Genomic DNA, 19,502 nt, shown 5'->3' with positions numbered 1-19,502 from the left:
CTTGTAAATGTTCCTGACTTAATTACCAAAAGCAAATATATAACTTTCTATTGCCTCTGTTATATTCATTGAACCCATTAAAATAATACACTATATTTTCCTTTTCGTAAAAAAAGAAAGAAAGATGTTTTCTGCAAAAATGAAGTTCTGCCTCAGTCAGAAAAGGTTTCTCTCTCTTGCTGTTTATTGCACATTTTAATTTAAATCCTATCAGACTGTTTAAATAATATATATATATATATATATATATATATATATATATATATATATATATATATATATATATATATATATATATATATATATAAAGCTGAAGGTCTGTGTGTGTGTCTGGTCGGGAATAGGCTCCTACATGGTTGACTATTATAGAAAACTGATCACATATATTGATAGAAAATGTATTGAGACACAGGAATGGGTATGTTTGATCATGCATAATTATGCCTCTGTTATATTCATTGAACCCATTAAAAATAATAAACTTTATTTTCCTTTTTACAAAAATGAAATTCTGCCTCAGTCAGAGAACGATTTCTCCATCTTACTCTTTATTGCACATTTTAATTTAAAATCCTATCAGACTGTTTAAATAATATATATATATATATATATATATATATATATATATATATATATATATATATAAAATTTATTACACAAACATTGTTAGCTACATATGTGCGTACATGTTTCTGTAATCACCGGTGCTGGGGGGATTACGTCTTTAGGCCAAGAATTACTCTCGAAATTCTTGGCCTGAAGACGTAATCTCCCCAGCATGGGTGATTATAGAAACATGTATGCACATATGTAGCCATCAATGTTTGTATAAATAAATTCAATATACCTGTTCTGTTTACTCATTTTGGTAGACACACGTCGTTTCATTGAATGTACTTCTAGGAAACTAAACTCTACTAGCATAATATATATATGTATATATATATATATATATATATATATATATATATATATATATATATATATATATATGCATAGATCATCGTATAACGATTAGATCACTGTTTGACTGACGTGTAAAGAACATTTAAAATTATAATGTTTAAATTCAACGTTATTTCACGCGGTTAATGGTAGGCGAATGGATACGGTCTTTGCTAATCGAGGCAAAGATGTCTCACGTTGCCGAGTTCGAATCGTTCGACTAGTGTTAATCCTGACACCCTGCACTGAAGATTCCCGAAAGGATGAAACACTAGTGTCCGTCGGTATTTAATTATTATACTAAAACAATAATTATATATATATATATATATATATATATATATATATATATATATATATATATATATATATATATATATATATATAGAGAGAGAGAGAGAGAGAGAGAGAGAGAGAGAGAAAATATTTTCTCTATTTTGTCGGAATACTATTTCCATTATTTTCATCATATATATATATGTATAGTCCTAGCAACAATACAAACATTGCCTTTATGCTAGGACAATTTCCACAAACATCGGACGTTTAATTAATTTATTATTTTCTTGCTCGTGTGTTGCATCGGCACACACATAAAAATACGTCAACAATAAAAGCATGATTCATTATTCCTTGCTATTGTTAAATAAAAACCAATATTGTTAATTTTATATTCGACTTCATTTTGATGCTGATTTGGACACCTTTTGTTTAATATTTTGTTTAATATTTTGTTTACGTCGAGGGGATGTTGTATTACTGTACACACAGATTCGAAAAAGTTGTAAAAAAAATAAATATATAACAAATAAATGTTATCAAAGGCAAGATAAGTTACTTTTCTACCTAACTGGATATGTTTTTAGTGTTTTTATTCAATGTAACATGTTTATTCAGCTCGAAAAGCATACAGTATTTACTGATGTATTGGAAAATTTAAAATGGCGCCCGAATCTCTCTTTGACACTGTAAGTTTGGGAAAAGGAGTTAAAAAAAAATGTGCAATTCTGTAAAAAAAAACAACCCACCGAATATATGTCATCTTATGTCAGGGTAACATATATTGAGCGAATCTTTAATCGTATTTTGTCTAGTTCGAATGAACCTCACTAATCGAGCTATGTCCTATTTCCTTTAAAAAAATAACAAAAATGTCAATAGTTGTAAACTATTGCCTTAATTCCCATTTTAATCACGTAATTATTTAAAGTAACATAGATGTAACGTTAATTCCCATTTTAATCACGTAATTATTTAAAGTAACATAGATGTAACGTTAATTCCCATTTTTATCACGTAATTATTTAAAGTAACATAGATGTAACGTTAATTCCCATTTTAATCACATAATTATTTAGAGTAACATAGATGTAACGTTAATTCCCATTTTAATCACGTAATTATTTAAAGTAACATAGATGTAACGTTAATTCCCATTTTAATCACGTAATTATTTAAAGTAACATAGATGTAACGTTAATTCCCATTTTAATCACGTAATTATTTAGAGTAACATAGATGTAACGTTAGTCGGTAACAAACTAACGTTTACTTACACTACCTTTTAACTAAACAAACGCATATTTATTTCTATCACGTGTTACTGTACATGAGAAACGCTGAATAAAAACTTCTATTTCAAAAGTAAATTCAAAAATACGAATTGAGCGCCATCAGCTAGAACTGAAACCAAATTTATAGCGACCAAGATTGAGACATTATCAAGTAAGCCACTTCTAGTTAGGCAATGAAAAGATTAACGCACAAACGCATATATATTTGCGCATGCTTAGAAGACCAGTTTACGTCGCCTTACAATTGACAAGTTCTAATTTAATTTGGACCGCTTACTATTTTGGTCCTTTAGCAACTGTTTTAATCGGGTAAAGACCCATGAGAAACGGCCCACAAAAAATGCAATCACTAGAATCGCCTAGCGCCGCTCTGCGACCTTTTGTCTCAGGGGAGATACAGTTTGAAAAAACTCAAGACAGACAGACAGACAAACATAGTGAGTTTTATAATTATTTTGAGATCAATTAATCAGCTCTGACACTGACGACGAAAAATTACTTATATCAATAAAAAAAAAATACGGGGTATAAATATATTAAAACGTTGTTTCTGTCCTTTTATCTATTTATCTAGGAGACGGAAGATTCGTCCATGAAAGTTTCGCCCATGGAACATTCGTCTATATTTGCTAGGTAGGAAAACTGAGCGATTATTGCATAAAAATCGATTAAAAACACATTTTATGGCCGTTCTTGAAGGAGTTTTTTTTTTAAAGAGACTATGCCCCCATAATATTTAAAAAAATTTTTTTCTTGTTTACTGTTGTTTTAAAAAAGATAAAATCTATTTTTCTAACTGTTCGTTTTCTACCTAGCTAGATATTTTTTTTTAGAGTTTTAACTTACTTTAAAGCGTTTAATTAGCTAAAAAAACAAATAGTGTCGAGTGTTACGTGAGAACAAAAAAATGTCTCGCATGACACGTAGCATTCGACAAAACAAATATATCCTATAAAAAAAATCACCTAAATGGATCAAGTAGTTTTTTTTTTATTTTACTAAGAAATCCACATTTGATGACTAACCGAAACCTAATGTTTTACTCAGCTCATGGAAGACAATTCAATTCGAACTATGGAGATCAAAAGAAACCTTATAATGGATACACTTTCTTATTAAAATATTTACAAATCGTTTAAAAAAATGTGTGCAACTAAGCATATTTATCGGGACTTCCAAAATCTGAATCTCTCATATCGGACATTTTTCTTGTTCTCGCTCGACACTACTTGTTTTTTTATTGAATAAACGCTCTAAAATAAGTTAAAACACTAAAAGTTTTCCAGCTATGAAGAAAACGGACACTTAGCAAAGTCACAGTTACCTTATACAGTAAATAAGAAAGTGCAGTTTTTTAAAAAGCAATATCTCCTGCAAGAATGGCAATAAAAGATGGTTTCAATCGATATTTATTCAATGATGACCAATTTTCCTACCTAGAAAAATTTCCATGGGCAAATCTTCTGTGGACAAATTTTCCACGGACGAATTTTCCTTACTTAATCTATCTATCTATCTATCTACAAGAATGAAAAACCGATGGTGTTTGGTTTAGATGTTACCTTAAACCTTTCCAAACGCCTGTGGAACTCTACACCACAGGGCTGCTTTCGATCTGACTACAGCATAGTCGATTTCAAGTCCAATGTAAACAATTTTTGTTGAGCCCTCCTCTTAAATAGTCAAATTCTACCCAATTTCCACCACTCCCATCACGGCGGTGTTGTCTTACCGACCCGTTGCCACTCATTACAACTTATCCTCGAATGGGTGTCGAGCCTTAATAAGCGTTAACTCCCTTGTAAAAATCGACTTAGGAACAATCTTAATATTTTTTTTATCTTTAATTCTTGAAACTGAAATAAACAACGTTCTAAATGTATTCCCCCCCTCCATAGAACTGCGTCACTAACTCTAGGCGGATTTACCCGGCTTCCCAGCGGTAGGAAATTCTATGTGAGTATGAAATTCGCAAGCGGTCACCATTCGCATGAATATAATCGTTAGAGGAGATGACTACGTTAGGTTTTTGCAACTCTTGCAGGAAGGTCTCGACATCCTCCTATATACAGCGTCTGGTATTTCCAAATTGGTCATCCATTGGTACTGACGAGGTTCTACGTTGCTTAACTTTGGTGATCTTGTGAGAACCGATGAGCCTACGTAATTATTTCGTATATATATATATATATATATATATATATATATATATATATATATATATATATATATATATATATATATTAGTGGCCTGGCAACGCCGCAGGGAAGACAATAGAAGCGGCAAAACTAAAGCTGGTCTGCACTATATATACAAATATAGGCAAATTTGGGCATATTGTATTGGTTTAAAAATATAGGTTCTTTTTTTTTTACCAATTCTCATAAAATTCTAATTATAGAAACATATTATAATTCCCAAAGAGCCTGCAAGTGTTCATGTAGTTTCGTTCCATAGAATCAAAAATATATGCATTTTAATATTCAATTTGGTTATGAGTATATATATATATATATATATATATATATATATATATATATATATATATGCATATATATATATATGTATATATATAATATCAATTTGTTTATGAGTATATATATATATATATATATGTATATATATATATATATAATACTACTTTGCTTGACAAATATATAATATATATAATACTACATACATATATAATATATATATTGTTAAGTTTGCAGGTTGAAACAAGTAACGTAGAAAGCAATACAAATGACGACTCAACAAACAAAGGTAGATCAAATAAGAAGTGTATTAGGAAAAGGTATATTTACAGGATATTTACATAATGGTGTCAAATAAGAAAGTCTTTGCTGGAGAAACATATCTGCTCTCTGCGACCTTCGGTGGCTTCTGGTGAACACACCCTCAGACTAACTGAGTCTTCCTATTTATGTGTAATTACTATCCACATATGCAAATGAATGTGTGCCACCACAACATATATAATACTACTTTGCTTGAAATTTTTATAAGTTCGAAATCTCGGCGACTATTGATCAAAATTTCACAAATGAAGGTTCGTTGGAAAGCTAATGACCTGAATTGTGACATTTGCCCTTAAGCTCGCACCTTATTGTTTGGGTGTTCATACATTAAGTTAATTTCACAGTGTATAAAGAATATTTGATACTGGAGATATTCATAATCGTACCCTATTTCAAAAAGAGAGGAGCTGCAACATATGAGAAGCATTTGGAATCAAGTCTTCCCTTTCTGTTATGTCACATTATTTGAAACCATATAGCAGCAAGTTTTAGTCTCCCCCTCCATCAAGGCCTGAGGTTTGTATGTGTGTGTGTGTGTGTTTGTGTGTGTGTGTGTTCACTTATATCAATATCTCATTTTCTCATTTTTGACATCTATAAACCTATTAGCATCCATATTATGTCGCCACATCACGTTTCTTATTTTCTGTCATGAATCGGCGCCAAATATTTCGTTTTATTGTTGTTCATAGCCCTTGTACCATATCTACCATGACAACTAATAACGACAGCAGAATGGACAACAAGTCTGCACAAACGTTAGTGGCGCCTCCTCACGGGAAGGGTGGAAGGATAAGAGGAACAATGGCGTCTCCGACGTTGATTTTAGTTGGATGTTCCTACCGTCAGTTCACTTCCCGACGGTTATTGTTTGGTGCAGGAAATTATTGGGTGGGCGAACAATACACAATAACTGCATTTAACATGTTCAGGTGAATGTTATACACATATACACACGCATATATATATATATATATATATATACACGCGCAAAAAGAAAGTCCGCACTTCTAATTTTTTCAAAAACTGCAAATTTAAGCTAACTTGAATATAACTGTTTTAACAAACTATAGCTCATTTGATTGATCGTTTATTCTTCTATAATTATACCTGTTCATGTTTGACTTTTAATTGAAATATTCTCGTGTTCACGTCAATTTAAAAAAGAATAACTTCAAATTGACGAGGCAAAAAGAAAGTCCGCACAATGGAAAATTGTTATTTAAATGTAAATTTATGACATTAATGCAACACAAATACAACAGGAACACAATGAACTAGTTCATATTTAGTAGCATAGTCCTTCTGCAATTTGACAACCTGCAATCTTTTGCGATTTCCTTGAATTAAACTGCAGCAATACTCCGGGGATTAGGCATCCCACTTTTCTTTAATTTTTGTTCAAAGTTCTTCCTAATTTGAAATTTTATCATTGCGTAGCTGTTGCTTGATGTAATGCCATACGTTTTCTATAGGATTGAGGTCTGGAGATTGTGCAGACCAATCCAAACACGGAATATCATGCTCTTCCAGGAACCTCATGACATTGCCAGCTGTGTGAATGGGCGCATGAATCCTGCATGAAAATGAGATTATCATCCAAATTCCGACCAAAGTAGGGTAAAAAATGCTCAGTCAACAGTGTTGAAACCGAGCACCTATAATTATATTCTTTGTCTTTCCTCCGACGGACGTACTGCCTACAATCACTGCCTAGTCTATTGAACTTGCTTTCGTCGCTAAAAAGCACTTTTGACCAATATGAAGAGTTATCATCTTCATTGCATCTGACGCAACCCAGACGGCGCTTTCTGTTCTTTAAAGTAATCATAGGCTTGGGTCTTGCAACATATACTCGCAAATTTAATTCCTTTAATCTGTTCCTGACAGTAGAAAGAGAGCACTTTTTAACAAATCTGTTTCTTAGGCTGCGGATCTTGATAGCATTGTCTTACTGTTAGAAGTAACTCTAGTACGACCAGATTTAGAGGCATCAGGAACACTGCCGGTGTTTTGGTGCTTTTTCGTACCGTTTTCTCATCACATTTCAATCTGCAGCCGATTTATCGATTGGATGAATCAGAAACGTAGATATTAATGAGCTCCTGACGATCACTAAGAGAAAGTTGTAGCATATGAACTAAATGTTACGTTGTATAACCTGTAACAACAGCAATTACGATTAGAAATGCTTTGTTACCTGTTGGTAGATATTTTAAACTGATTTAGGGGCGATAATTTAAGCTGGTTTTAAGCGAATTTGTTGCTTCCTCAATTTGAAGTTTTTTTCTTTATTGACGTGAACACTAGAATATTTCAATTAAAAGTCAAACATGAACAGGTAAAATTATAGCGGTTAAAAGGTGAATCAAATGAGGTATAGGTTTTAAACCGTTACATTAAATTTAGCTTCAATTTATAGTTTTTGAAAAGTGACACGTGCGGACTTTCTTTTTGCCGACACTGCATATATATATATATATATATATATATATATATATATATATATGTAATTATTTACTACAATAATTAATAAATACCTGCCCTATATATATATATATATATATATATATATATATATATATATATATATATATATATATATATATATTAGTGATGGAACGATTACAATATTTTTTACTGATTCCAATAAAATTACTGATTCCGTACTAAATTCCCGATTCCGATACGATTTCCGATTCCGATTCCTTAAAAATCTCCAACTATTTAACCATAAAATTGTTATTTTCTCCTGATTACCGTAAAAGCACAAGTTAAAGGCGCATATATTTTCTCAAGCGTAAAAACAAACTTGCGTGGGTGATGTATAGATTTTAGCATCAATTGAAGTTTTAATTCAATAAATATTTTTTATTATTTTTTTTTTCATTACTAGATGGTTAAAAAAATCGAACCAAAAAGATAATTAAAGAATCGTTTTGGCATCGGAATATATGCAAAAAAAATTCTTTATTCCGACACCACAAAAAGTCCCGATTTTTCCGATTCCCGATTCCGATTAATGGTCCCAACACTAATATATATATAAATATATATATATATATAAATATATATATATATATATATATATATATATATATATATATAAATATATATATATATATATATATATAAATATATATATATATATATAAATATATATATATATATATATATATATATATATATATATATATATATATGAATAAAAAAGAATGCGAAAAGTATAAAAGCTTATAACTTTTCTTTATTCCTTTTTAATTGGTGACGTGCAGGAATACAAAATAATAATATTATGAAAAAAAATTAAAAAACTTTTTTCATAAGTACATATATATATATAGTCATCCACACGGTTGATGCTGTGTTGGTAATGAATTAGCGATGTTTTGACATCGTCCAAATGCCTCCGCTCGATTTGTTTACACAAAGAGCGTCGCTTAATACGCTAATGGCAGTTTGGATATCACTTCCCAATATGCTCAACCCAAGATAGGGAGCATATATATATATATATATATATATATATATATATATATATATATATATATATATATATATATATATATATATATATACAACGAAGCTAGCTTCTTATTCTTGCATACTTAATTCTCTCTTTCTAATAATATTTTAATATTTTTATTCTCTTATTTTATATTTTCGTTAATATATCTTAAAATATATTTCTTTCATTTCTAATCTAAATGTTCTTAAGATAGTTTTCATCTATTTTATAGAATTAGGCATGACACTAATAAAGGCGAAAGTTTACCCCCAATAACAAATAATAACAGTAAAATCTTGTAAAATAAAATTTATTCATTGTATTTTTTTTTGCAGTATTCTCAAAAAAAGAGGTTTAAAAAAAAAAAAATCTCATATTTCTTTTATAACCGGTGAATTTTCAGAAAAGTCCACAAAAAGCTAAAAAATGGGAAAATTGGAACGGCATGCTATTTCTACATATTTTGACTTGAACAATAAAAACAACGCGATTTTTAAAATTCTCTCAAAAATAATCTGATTGATCAATTAATCGTTACATTTTATAGACTCATTTAATAACAGCTGAAATATATATAAACTGAAATAAAATAATATACAAAAAAAAATTCTCATATTTTGCCCTCCTCCACTAACGCAATCTCATCAGAAATTTTTTTTTTACATAGGCATAACCACTTATCAAGGCCCAGAGACAACTCGAAGATAAGTGTTAAAGAGTGTACGGTCGTCAATTGGACAATATACTTATCTTTAGTAAGTGAAATTCGGTAAATTTGTTACCTTAAGTGGAACGGCTCATCAAGAACTTGTTTATGTTGGACTTGAAGACAACCATATTGTTCCAGCTGGAAAGCAGGCAAATGGAAGAAAGTTCCACAGGCGTGCAGTTCTAAGAAAGAAGCTTTGTTCATGGAATCTATATTTAAGCTTAGGCACAGATAAAGAGTGGGGGGAATTATTGATAGTGGTTTCAGCTAGACGAGTGATTTCACATATTAGTTTTTTTTCCATATTAAAATATACTGAAATGATAAAATAAAATATATTTCATTTTGGGTCACAAACATTGCCGATTTATACGGTTTTTATCCATTTTCCGGGGGAAAAAGTTGGAAAGTATATTAAAAGTATTTAAGTTTTACGGAAAATTAAAAAAAAAAATATTTACATTTGATAATTTTCACCTGCATGATTTCAAACGATTTCTCAAATTATTTCATTTCTTTTTTTATTAATTGAATTTTTAAATGTTTGTGAAAAAAAAAATGTGGAAGATTCGATCTTAAAACTTATCATGAATAAACAGACGATAATATTCTTAATAATTACATTTTTTTAATCGGTACCATTTTCGAATAATGAACAATTTAAAACATAGAAATCGAACGAGAATAATTTCTTTCCTAGGGAAGACCAATTACGTATTAATCTGTTCGCATTTCCTTGATAAAAATCGTAGCGTTACTCGTTTCTTTTGTCAGAACAAAAATATAGTTTTTAAACGAAGTAATTGAAACAATTATGATTTAAAAGTTAATTAGATTTCTATGTGCACAGCATGTTTTACAATCTGCTAACATTAAATAAAAAAGTGATTTTTTGGTATATAAATCCATACAAAAATTTTGTATGGAAAATAAGTTTCCGATAAAGTTAATTTAAGGATTTAGTTAAGATTTAAAAAATGCTTCCATACCACCAACGGACTTTATATACACCGGACACATCAATATCTTGGTTGCAAATAATTATGTAATGAGGGGAAGAGGGACAAATAAATAAACAGTTAGACATTTCTCTACTCAAACATACCCGTCTATTTGTTTGTTTGGTTTTCTTTTCTGTACTCTCATGATTCCGGTCCTTTCTGCATTGCTTTTGGCTTTTAAAACTTCCATATATTCCTTTACCAGCAATGCTTCAAGCAAACTACCATTTACTTTTTCATATATATATATATATATATATATATATATATATATATATATATATATATATATATATATATATAATTGGTTGAGAGATTCCAACGAGAGAAAAATGCATATTTAAATAACATTTACAGACATTTCATCCGCTCGGGAAACATGTAACCAACATGGACTGCGAAAATGCTTTTATGCATTCTGAACACATCTTAAATGTATTTTAAACATTTTACACTTTGAATAATTTCTGAAGAGGACGCTACACAGAACGTCTGAAACGCGTAAAAAACTATTCCAATGATTTCAAAACATTATTACAATGATCTAAATATGATACCTTTTTATATGAAAAATCAAAACACGGAATAATAAAATAATGTTAAAAAATACATAGCAATCGTTGGTGACCTTTCATATTTAAATATATATATATATATATATATATATATATATATATATATATATATATATATATATATATATATATTCACTTAAAAAATTTAAAGTCATGAAAAAAACATTTTACCGCTCCTACTGTAAAATCTGAATTCTATTTAAATCAAATTCTGGATTCAAATTCTAAAAGTAAATAATTTTTTTATATTGAAAATTGTAGGAACTAAAGAATAACAACCACGTATAAGTAAAATATATATGTGAAACCAGGATTTTGCCAAATAGCATTATACAAAAAATATATTAGCATCAAAAACAGTTGTTATAATCGTGTTGTTTATCTCAGTGGATTTGGCGTACTATGGATGTACATAAATGCAATAATCAGTTGTTTCTTTGTGTTATAGAAAATCGTATAAATGCCAATGTATTTTTTTAAATTATGTATTGGATGTATAATCTATATAAATAAAAATATAAATGTATGTGTATGTGTCTGTGCGAAAATATTTAACCGATAAACTCTAAAACTACTGATCACACAACACTGAAATTAACAGGATGAGCAACCATACACCAAGGATGGTTTATAACGAGTAAAATCTTTGTTTGGATGGATGAATAACGCATATAAAAATATGTCGGCAAGTGGAAATGCGAAATGGGGTCTAGGTGACAACAAGTCCCCCCAAGTGCGCAGTACTCTAAACCTCGTTCGATAAGCTTTACAGCCTTTGGCGACAAATAAAGGGGTACTTATTGGAGACACATAACAGGGTACATATTGGAGACACATAATTGGGTACATATTGGAGACACATAAGGGGGTACATATTGGAGACATATAATGGGGTACATATTGGAGACATATAATTGGGTACATGTTGGAGACACATAACGGGGTCCATATTGGAGACACATAATTGGGTCCATATTGGAGACACATAAGGGGGTACATATTGGAGACACATAACGGGGTACATATTGGAGACACATAACAGGGTACATATTGGAGACACATAACGGGGTACATATTGGAGACACATAACGGGGTACATATTGGAGACACATAACAGGGTACATATTGGAGACACATAACGGGGTACATATTGGAGACACATAACAGGGTATAACAGAGATAACGACGATGATGACTACTGATGGTGGATTTATAATAGTTCTTTGTCCATCATGACGACTGTGATGATAATTCTTGGGGACTCCATATTAATACGGACTGGGAGATATGCTGCAACAGTTCTTAACACATATAGAGGGAAGGAGATACATTATTGTTGCTGGAGAAGACACATACTTTTAAGGGGGGGTTATACAAGAGTTCGTTTATAGATGAATATAAGAAACACATTTACCTTTTCGGCTGTAAAGACGACACGAAGACAACATTTACAACAATATTGATGATTTCTTTATTCGTCAACCGGCTGATTGATGATATCAGGAATTCAAGTCTTTTCGGCTATATGTTCTACTCTTCTTCCTTCGCTTCTAAGGGGTTCCCAATCTTCAACTGACTCTATCACTGTGTGTAATCATCTCCAATTATCTGATCCTCTCTAACTTCGAACCCTTGATTCTTATATTGAAATATCCTTTGTTTATGACGTCAGAAGTGTGGTTCCCAACGTGACTTTCACGTGGGTTTACATATGTCTGTCCAAACACATTTTTGGCAACAAAAAATTCCTAATTCTAATTGTTTAATATCTAATCTATTTTTAAACAATATTTTTTTAAACTCGCATTGCCCATTCTTTTAACTGACATATTTAATATCCAGTTATTCTAAAAGAATGGACAATCGCTTTTTCCGACATAAATAATATTTAGTTATTTCTAAAAGAATTAACAATGAACTGCATTCCTAGGATTTCAATTATCCACTTGCCTACAGGGTTCGATTCTAGCCTTTTCCTAATATTATTTTCACTTATATAGTCTATCTTCTTACTTACATGAGAAGGGGACAGCTCTTCTCATGTAACATAGGAATATTTACTAATTTCGACATGTAATTACGTAATAGCATGTGGTTGAGTTTTTTTTTGGGGGCGGGGGGCATTTCAATCAATCATATTCATTTTTAGTTTAAGAATGACTTTTAATTTCCATCGCCGGTTCCCTCCCACAGATGGTCAATAACAAAAAGATACACAAACATCCAAAGTAAAAAAAACAAACAAAAAAAAAAAACGCAAGAACAGGAATCTGTCTTTTTCAACAACTTAATGCTTCGTAATTGAATAAAAAATCCTTGTAATCACAAAATCATTGTATAAGGATGGGTTGATCCAAAAACCGACACAAGTCAGACAAAACCCAACGAAGAAACATTTCTCTTGTCCATCTATTACGAACGCAATCCGCGACAAGAAAGACGAACAACCGCGCATTAACGTACACAAGTTGATATATATATATATATATATATATTTTTTTTTTGTAAAAAGCGGAACGGCTCAAAGAAATGAAACAATGATGAACAGGCGTGTGTTATGTTTCGCAGGGCGAGTACAAAATCGGGAACGGTCAAACGGGAACTGGAATAAATAGAGCGATTGTGTCATTTAAAAACGCTGGTGCAAAAGTCGAAACCAGCCTAAGGAAACAATGAATAATACTTGTTTGTATAATGGGGACCGTTGCTTTTGTTAGTTCCGGCAAGGAGAAATAGAGATATTGTTTTGACTCGTGTTTGCTAGTTTGTGTGAGAGTGCAGATAACAGGTTTAACGGATGTGGAAAGTTCAATGTGGTCCGGAACAAAGGTGTTTGTCAACGATCCGTGTCTAGTAATTCGGTGGCGTTACCTGTACGCCTTAGTTCTAATCGACTGTAAAAATAAATAATATTTTGTAACAAAACGGTCATCAAATGAAAGGAATACAAGACCCTTTTATAAACAACAATATGTATTTATTTAATTGAACTGCACCCTTAGTTGTAGGTTGCCGATGATTAAAACTCTCAGTAAAAGGAAAAATTAATTACGAAATTCGTACATCAAAGATTTTCAAGCAGTATATTTTCTAATGATTTTGTGTTATACCAAGAGCCGCTTGCCATTAACCTCTCGTTAGCAACAACCATTGACCTTCACTTAAACTCGGATGGCAATAAGCCTCTCTAACATCGCAACACTCTTTGCGATCATCCACTGGAGGTCTGGTTAGTGCTTTTCCACGTTGGTCCTTCCATCCTTCTCGGTTATTCAAACATTCTTTGTGTGGTATCAGCAGATGCTGATACTTTATTTTTATTGTTTGCAGTCACTAGGAGTTTTCACATCAAATGTTACTCTCTGCCAACAACATGTCGCGTTCCCTGGAGTCTAGGTGACAACAAGTCTCCCCAGATTTCCAGTACTCGCTACCTCTTTCGATAATCTTTGCAAATAAATATGGGTAATTGTAACAGTTGTTTACCATTGATTTCTCGCTGGCAACAACTATTGGCTTTCACTGGAATTTGGTAGGCAATCCGCCTCCCGAACGTTCCAATACTCTTCGCGCTCATCGAATGGGGGTCTAATTAATGTCTTCCCTCCTCGGTCTTTACATCCTCTTTGATCCTTTATGGTTGGTATGTTACCAGTTGATTTCAACTGTAAAATTATTTTTGAGTTGGGAAAGTTAGCTTACAATTAACATAAACAAAAGGTTTCAGTTACCTTTACTCCATCTGATGTTCCTCTATTTTACTTCTGTTGAATGTTCTATATGGCAGGTAAGCGTATGCAGCTAATGCATACCAGGGTTTTCCTTAATATTTCAGCAGTTGTATTTTCTCAGTCATTTCCCTGATTCCAATTGCCCCAATTCTTTATTCGAAGGTTTTCGAGATTGTTGTTAGTGCTCCTACTATTATTGATGTTATCTTGGCTTTCTTCATCTTCCATAATTCTTTTTAACTCTCTGACCAGTTCTGTATATTAGCTTTGCGTATCTGCCTCGTTGATATTCACTTTGTAGTTTGCTGCAAAATCTACGACCTGGCAGGACATTTCTTTCTTCTTAATTGTCATAACATCCGGTCTTCTTGCTTGAATTGGTTTATTTGTTTGTACATCCACGTCCCAAAGGATTTTATGATTTGCGTTTAAAGTACTGCTACAGGTTTGTGTTTATACCAATGGCCGGGGTGTTCAAGATGTACTAGTTTCTTTTTTTTTTTTTTTGCATAGTTCCCAGTGCATCCCCTTCCTGACCTTATCGTGTCTATTATTATATTCGTTTTGGATAGTTTGCTGCATTCACTTATTATGTGGTTTATTGTTTCATCTCTTTTGCCCACAGAGTCTGCATTTGCTGTTTTTGTCTTGTGAATCTTTGCTTTGATGTGGTTCGTTCTAATTGCCTTATCCTGTCCGTTTATTATTACGGATCCAGTTTCTATGTGTAGGTTTCCTTTTCATAGGCATGTATAAGTGCGTCACATCTTTTGCGTTACATCTTGTGTCATCCTAATGAATCGTCTGTGTAGCTGTTTCTCTTCCCATTTTATTTCTCGTCTTATCCTTGTTTCTCTCTTTGTTCGTTTTTTTTTTCAGCGCCTTTTGCTGATGTAATTATTCTTTCGGTGTTTTGCATGATGTAATTATTCTTTCGGTGTTTTGCATGATGTAATTATTCTTTCGGTGTTTTGCATGATGTAATTATTCTTTCGGTGTTTTGCATGATGTAATTATTCTTTCGGTGTTTTGCATGATGTAATTATTCTTTCGGTGTTTTGCATGATGTAATTATTCTTTCGGTGTTTTGCATGATGTAATTATTCTTTCGGTGTTTTGCATGATGTAATTATTCTTTCGGTGTTTTGCATGACGTAATTATTCTTTCGGTGTTTTGCATGATGTAATTATTCTTTCGGTGTTTTGCATGATGTAATTATTCTTTCGGTGTTTTGCATGATGTAATTATTCTTTCGGTGTTTTGCATGACGTAATTATTCTTTCGGTGTTTTGCATGATGTAATTAACATAATCTTTTGGGTGTAATGCATTGTGTATAGTCATGAGTTTCCTGGTCTTCTATGCCCCAGTTCCTCTCGGTCCAACCTATAAACGGTCGAGAGTATCGTACTAGCGACACTGCCCATGTGTTTCTACCTTTTATTACGTTTCTACCACATAGTTTAGTTTCGAGGTGTTTTCTTGTCCTTCCAAGTTTCTTTCCTTTTTTTTTATTTCTGTTGCTTTGATGGTGTCTTCTTCAAGGACTCCCAAATATTTGTAGGTATCATGCACATCTAGTATCCTCATCTTCGTTCAATGCCTTTCAGTGTCTTCAGTTTTTCCCTTTTCATGATCAGCAGTGCATACTTTTCCATGCCGAATTCCGTTCGGATATCCTGGCTGAAGATTCTGGTTGTATTTATTAGTATTTCTGGTTCCTTGTTTTTTTTCTGCAAACAGTTTCAGGTAATCCATGTACATTAGGTGGTCCATTCTTTAATCTGTATTAGTGAACTTGTGTCCAGCTTGGCACTTTCTTAGTATATTATTAAGGGGCATCTTGTCTATGATGAATAGTAGTGATTATTATTATTATTTCTGTTCACAAGCTTGATGTTTTTTCTCGGGAGTTGAGTTGCAATAGTGAACCTCACCCAGGGGTCTTACGCATATCAGCTAGCCTATTTTCTCTATTTTATGTCCAACATTTTCCGAATGATTCTGGCTGTTCCAAGTAAACAAGGCTTTTGTAATATTTCTGCTATTTTTCCCAAATCGAACTTTTTTTTATCCATTTGTCAAAGTCTTTCGTCACCGATTCCAATGTCCCCACTACAGTAGGGATTACTTCAACTTATTTTAATGTCCAATCCAATCTCATATTTCAAGTCGGAATAATTGGTGTAATTTACCTCGTCCTTCTTCCCGATGTGAGTATCAAGGGGTAAGATGGGTCAATCAGAAGACACTTTTTCTTTCTTTTCTCAACTACAGTGATGTCCGGCCTATTATGATCCAGCGTTTTGTCTGTTTGTATCGTGAAATCCCATAGAATCTTGCATTCCTCGGACTCTAGCACTTTTTCAGGCTTGTGTTTGTACCACTTGTCAGATGTTTCAAATCCCATTTTTCACACAATTTCCAATGGATCACTTTTGCACCATTGTCGTGTCTTCTTTCTTTATACTCATTTTGTGTAAATTTCTGGCATCATTACAATGTGGGACACTGTTTCCTCTGCAGCACCACATACTCGACAACTTGGGTCAATATCTTCGCCATATACTCTTTTCTCGAGTTCCTTGTGTATAGAGCTTGATCTGGAGCTGTTATCCTTATACTTTCAGTCTATTTCTTCAAATAACCCCTTCTTTACCAATCCCACAACTTGTCACTCTTCAGTTGCTCTGTAGCTTTGTGGGCCTGCCCATTCAACACTTTATTTTGGTATCCCCCCCCATGTCTTTTCTAGATATCATATCTTCTCTTTCCATGCTTCTTATTCTCCAGTGCTTTATTTCTGTTTATTTCCTTCAACATGTTCTCCCATGAAGCACGTAAGTACTGATCAAGACTGTCAACTTCCGCATATACACAATCTTCGGCTCCGATCAAGCCTCTTCCGCCATCCCGTCTTTTCGGGTACAAGCTATCTAAGTCAGCTTTTGGGTGTTGCGTCCATTTTTCTCGTTCTCCTGTCCAATTTCTGCAGTTCATTCTGGTTGTATTTATTAATATTTCTGGTTCCTTGTATTTTTTTTTTTTTTTTGCAAACGGTTTCAGATATTCCATGTACATTAGGTGGTTCATTCTTTCATCTGTATTAGTGAACTTGTGTCCAGCTTGGCATTTTCTTAGTATATTGTTCAGGAGCATCATGGCAATGATTAATAGTAGTGATTATTATTATTATTCATTATTATTATTATTATTATTATTATTATTATTATTATTATTATTCATTATTATTATTATTATTATTATTATTATTATTATTATTAACAACACTTGGAGTTTTTACACAAATTTCGTCAGTGATTGCTTACTGCCAATAACAAGTAGTGTTACTTGGAGTTCGAGAGATAACTAGTCTCACCGGATTTCCAACATTCCGCCTCTTTCAATAACTTTTATAAACTATTTTGCGTTATTGCGATATTTAGACGCCCTCCGTGACTGCTGTGTCCATCTCATGAAGTTTTGAAAATAGTCTAAAATTCCTGTTGAAATTAATACGCTTTGAAGTCTGGTTGATTCTCGAGTTACCAAATTTCCTTGCAGTGTCTTTTTCTTTGCAAGGAGAAAGAAATGTGAGTATTTATGACTTCTACACTGGAAGTGGACGTAGTTTGTTTGTTTGTTTGTTTTTTTAATCTAAAAATGAATACCCTTTGGAAACCCACCCAATACATACCACGGTGACATTTAATTAATATTTTTTTTTTATAAAAATGGCAATAAAAAGTAAATACATAAAAAAATTTTTTAATAAATTTTCCCAGATCGTCGAAAAAAATCTTATTTTAACTTTTTACAAAGATCTTAGCGAAAAAACAAACAAACAAACAAACAAACAAACAAAAACAGCCCGTCTAAATTAAAATCGGTTGCTTCTTGTTGTTCTTAACATAAGAATCCCAGGTTGCTCGTATGACGTGTCTTAAATATAACACGAGTAGAGAATCCACAAGTGCCCTTTGTCGTGACTTAATTTTTCTTAAATAGTAAAACAAACAAACAAACAAACAAGCAAACAAAAAACAATTGCACCATCGCTTTTCAATTTTATTTGGAATCAAAATGAAATAATCATGGCCGATGGAGAATGGTATCATCGCTTCAACAGGAATTATTTACTTTATTCCCTGCTCAACGAGTACTCATTTGTGATGAACCGACTAATAATATTAATATGAGATAAATACGCTTAAGATAGTTTTATTCATTTTGCACCTTTATTTATGAAAACACTATTTCTAAGTCCATGGATATTTCTAAATATCTGTCCGATCATCAATATGGATTTAGGCAAGCCCATTCTAACTGTAATCTCTGAACGTATATACCAGGCACTGGGTAAGGCAGTGGAGGACAGTAGTCCTAGATATATCTAAGATTTTTGACAGCATATGGCACGATGGTCTTCTCGTGAAAATCAGATCTTATGGTATTAATAGACGAATACTAAGCACAATTAAATCTTTCTTAAATAAGAGAAGAATCCAGGTTGTCCTCGATAGCCGTACATTTTAACAATATGTACCTCAGGGGTCGATCCTTGGACCTTTGTTATTCCTGTTATTCATTAATGACCTCCCTGATAACATTGCCTCTGAGATGGGTATATTTGCTGAGGACGCTACGCTCTATAACAGGC

Source organism: Euprymna scolopes, chromosome 37 (assembly GCF_053919585.1).
Source record: "Euprymna scolopes isolate OS-2025 chromosome 37, ASM5391958v1, whole genome shotgun sequence".
Classification (NCBI taxonomy): Eukaryota; Metazoa; Mollusca; class Cephalopoda; order Sepiida; family Sepiolidae; genus Euprymna; species Euprymna scolopes.
The sequence above is the reverse complement of the archived record's forward strand: the minus strand, read 5'-3'. Positions refer to the sequence as shown.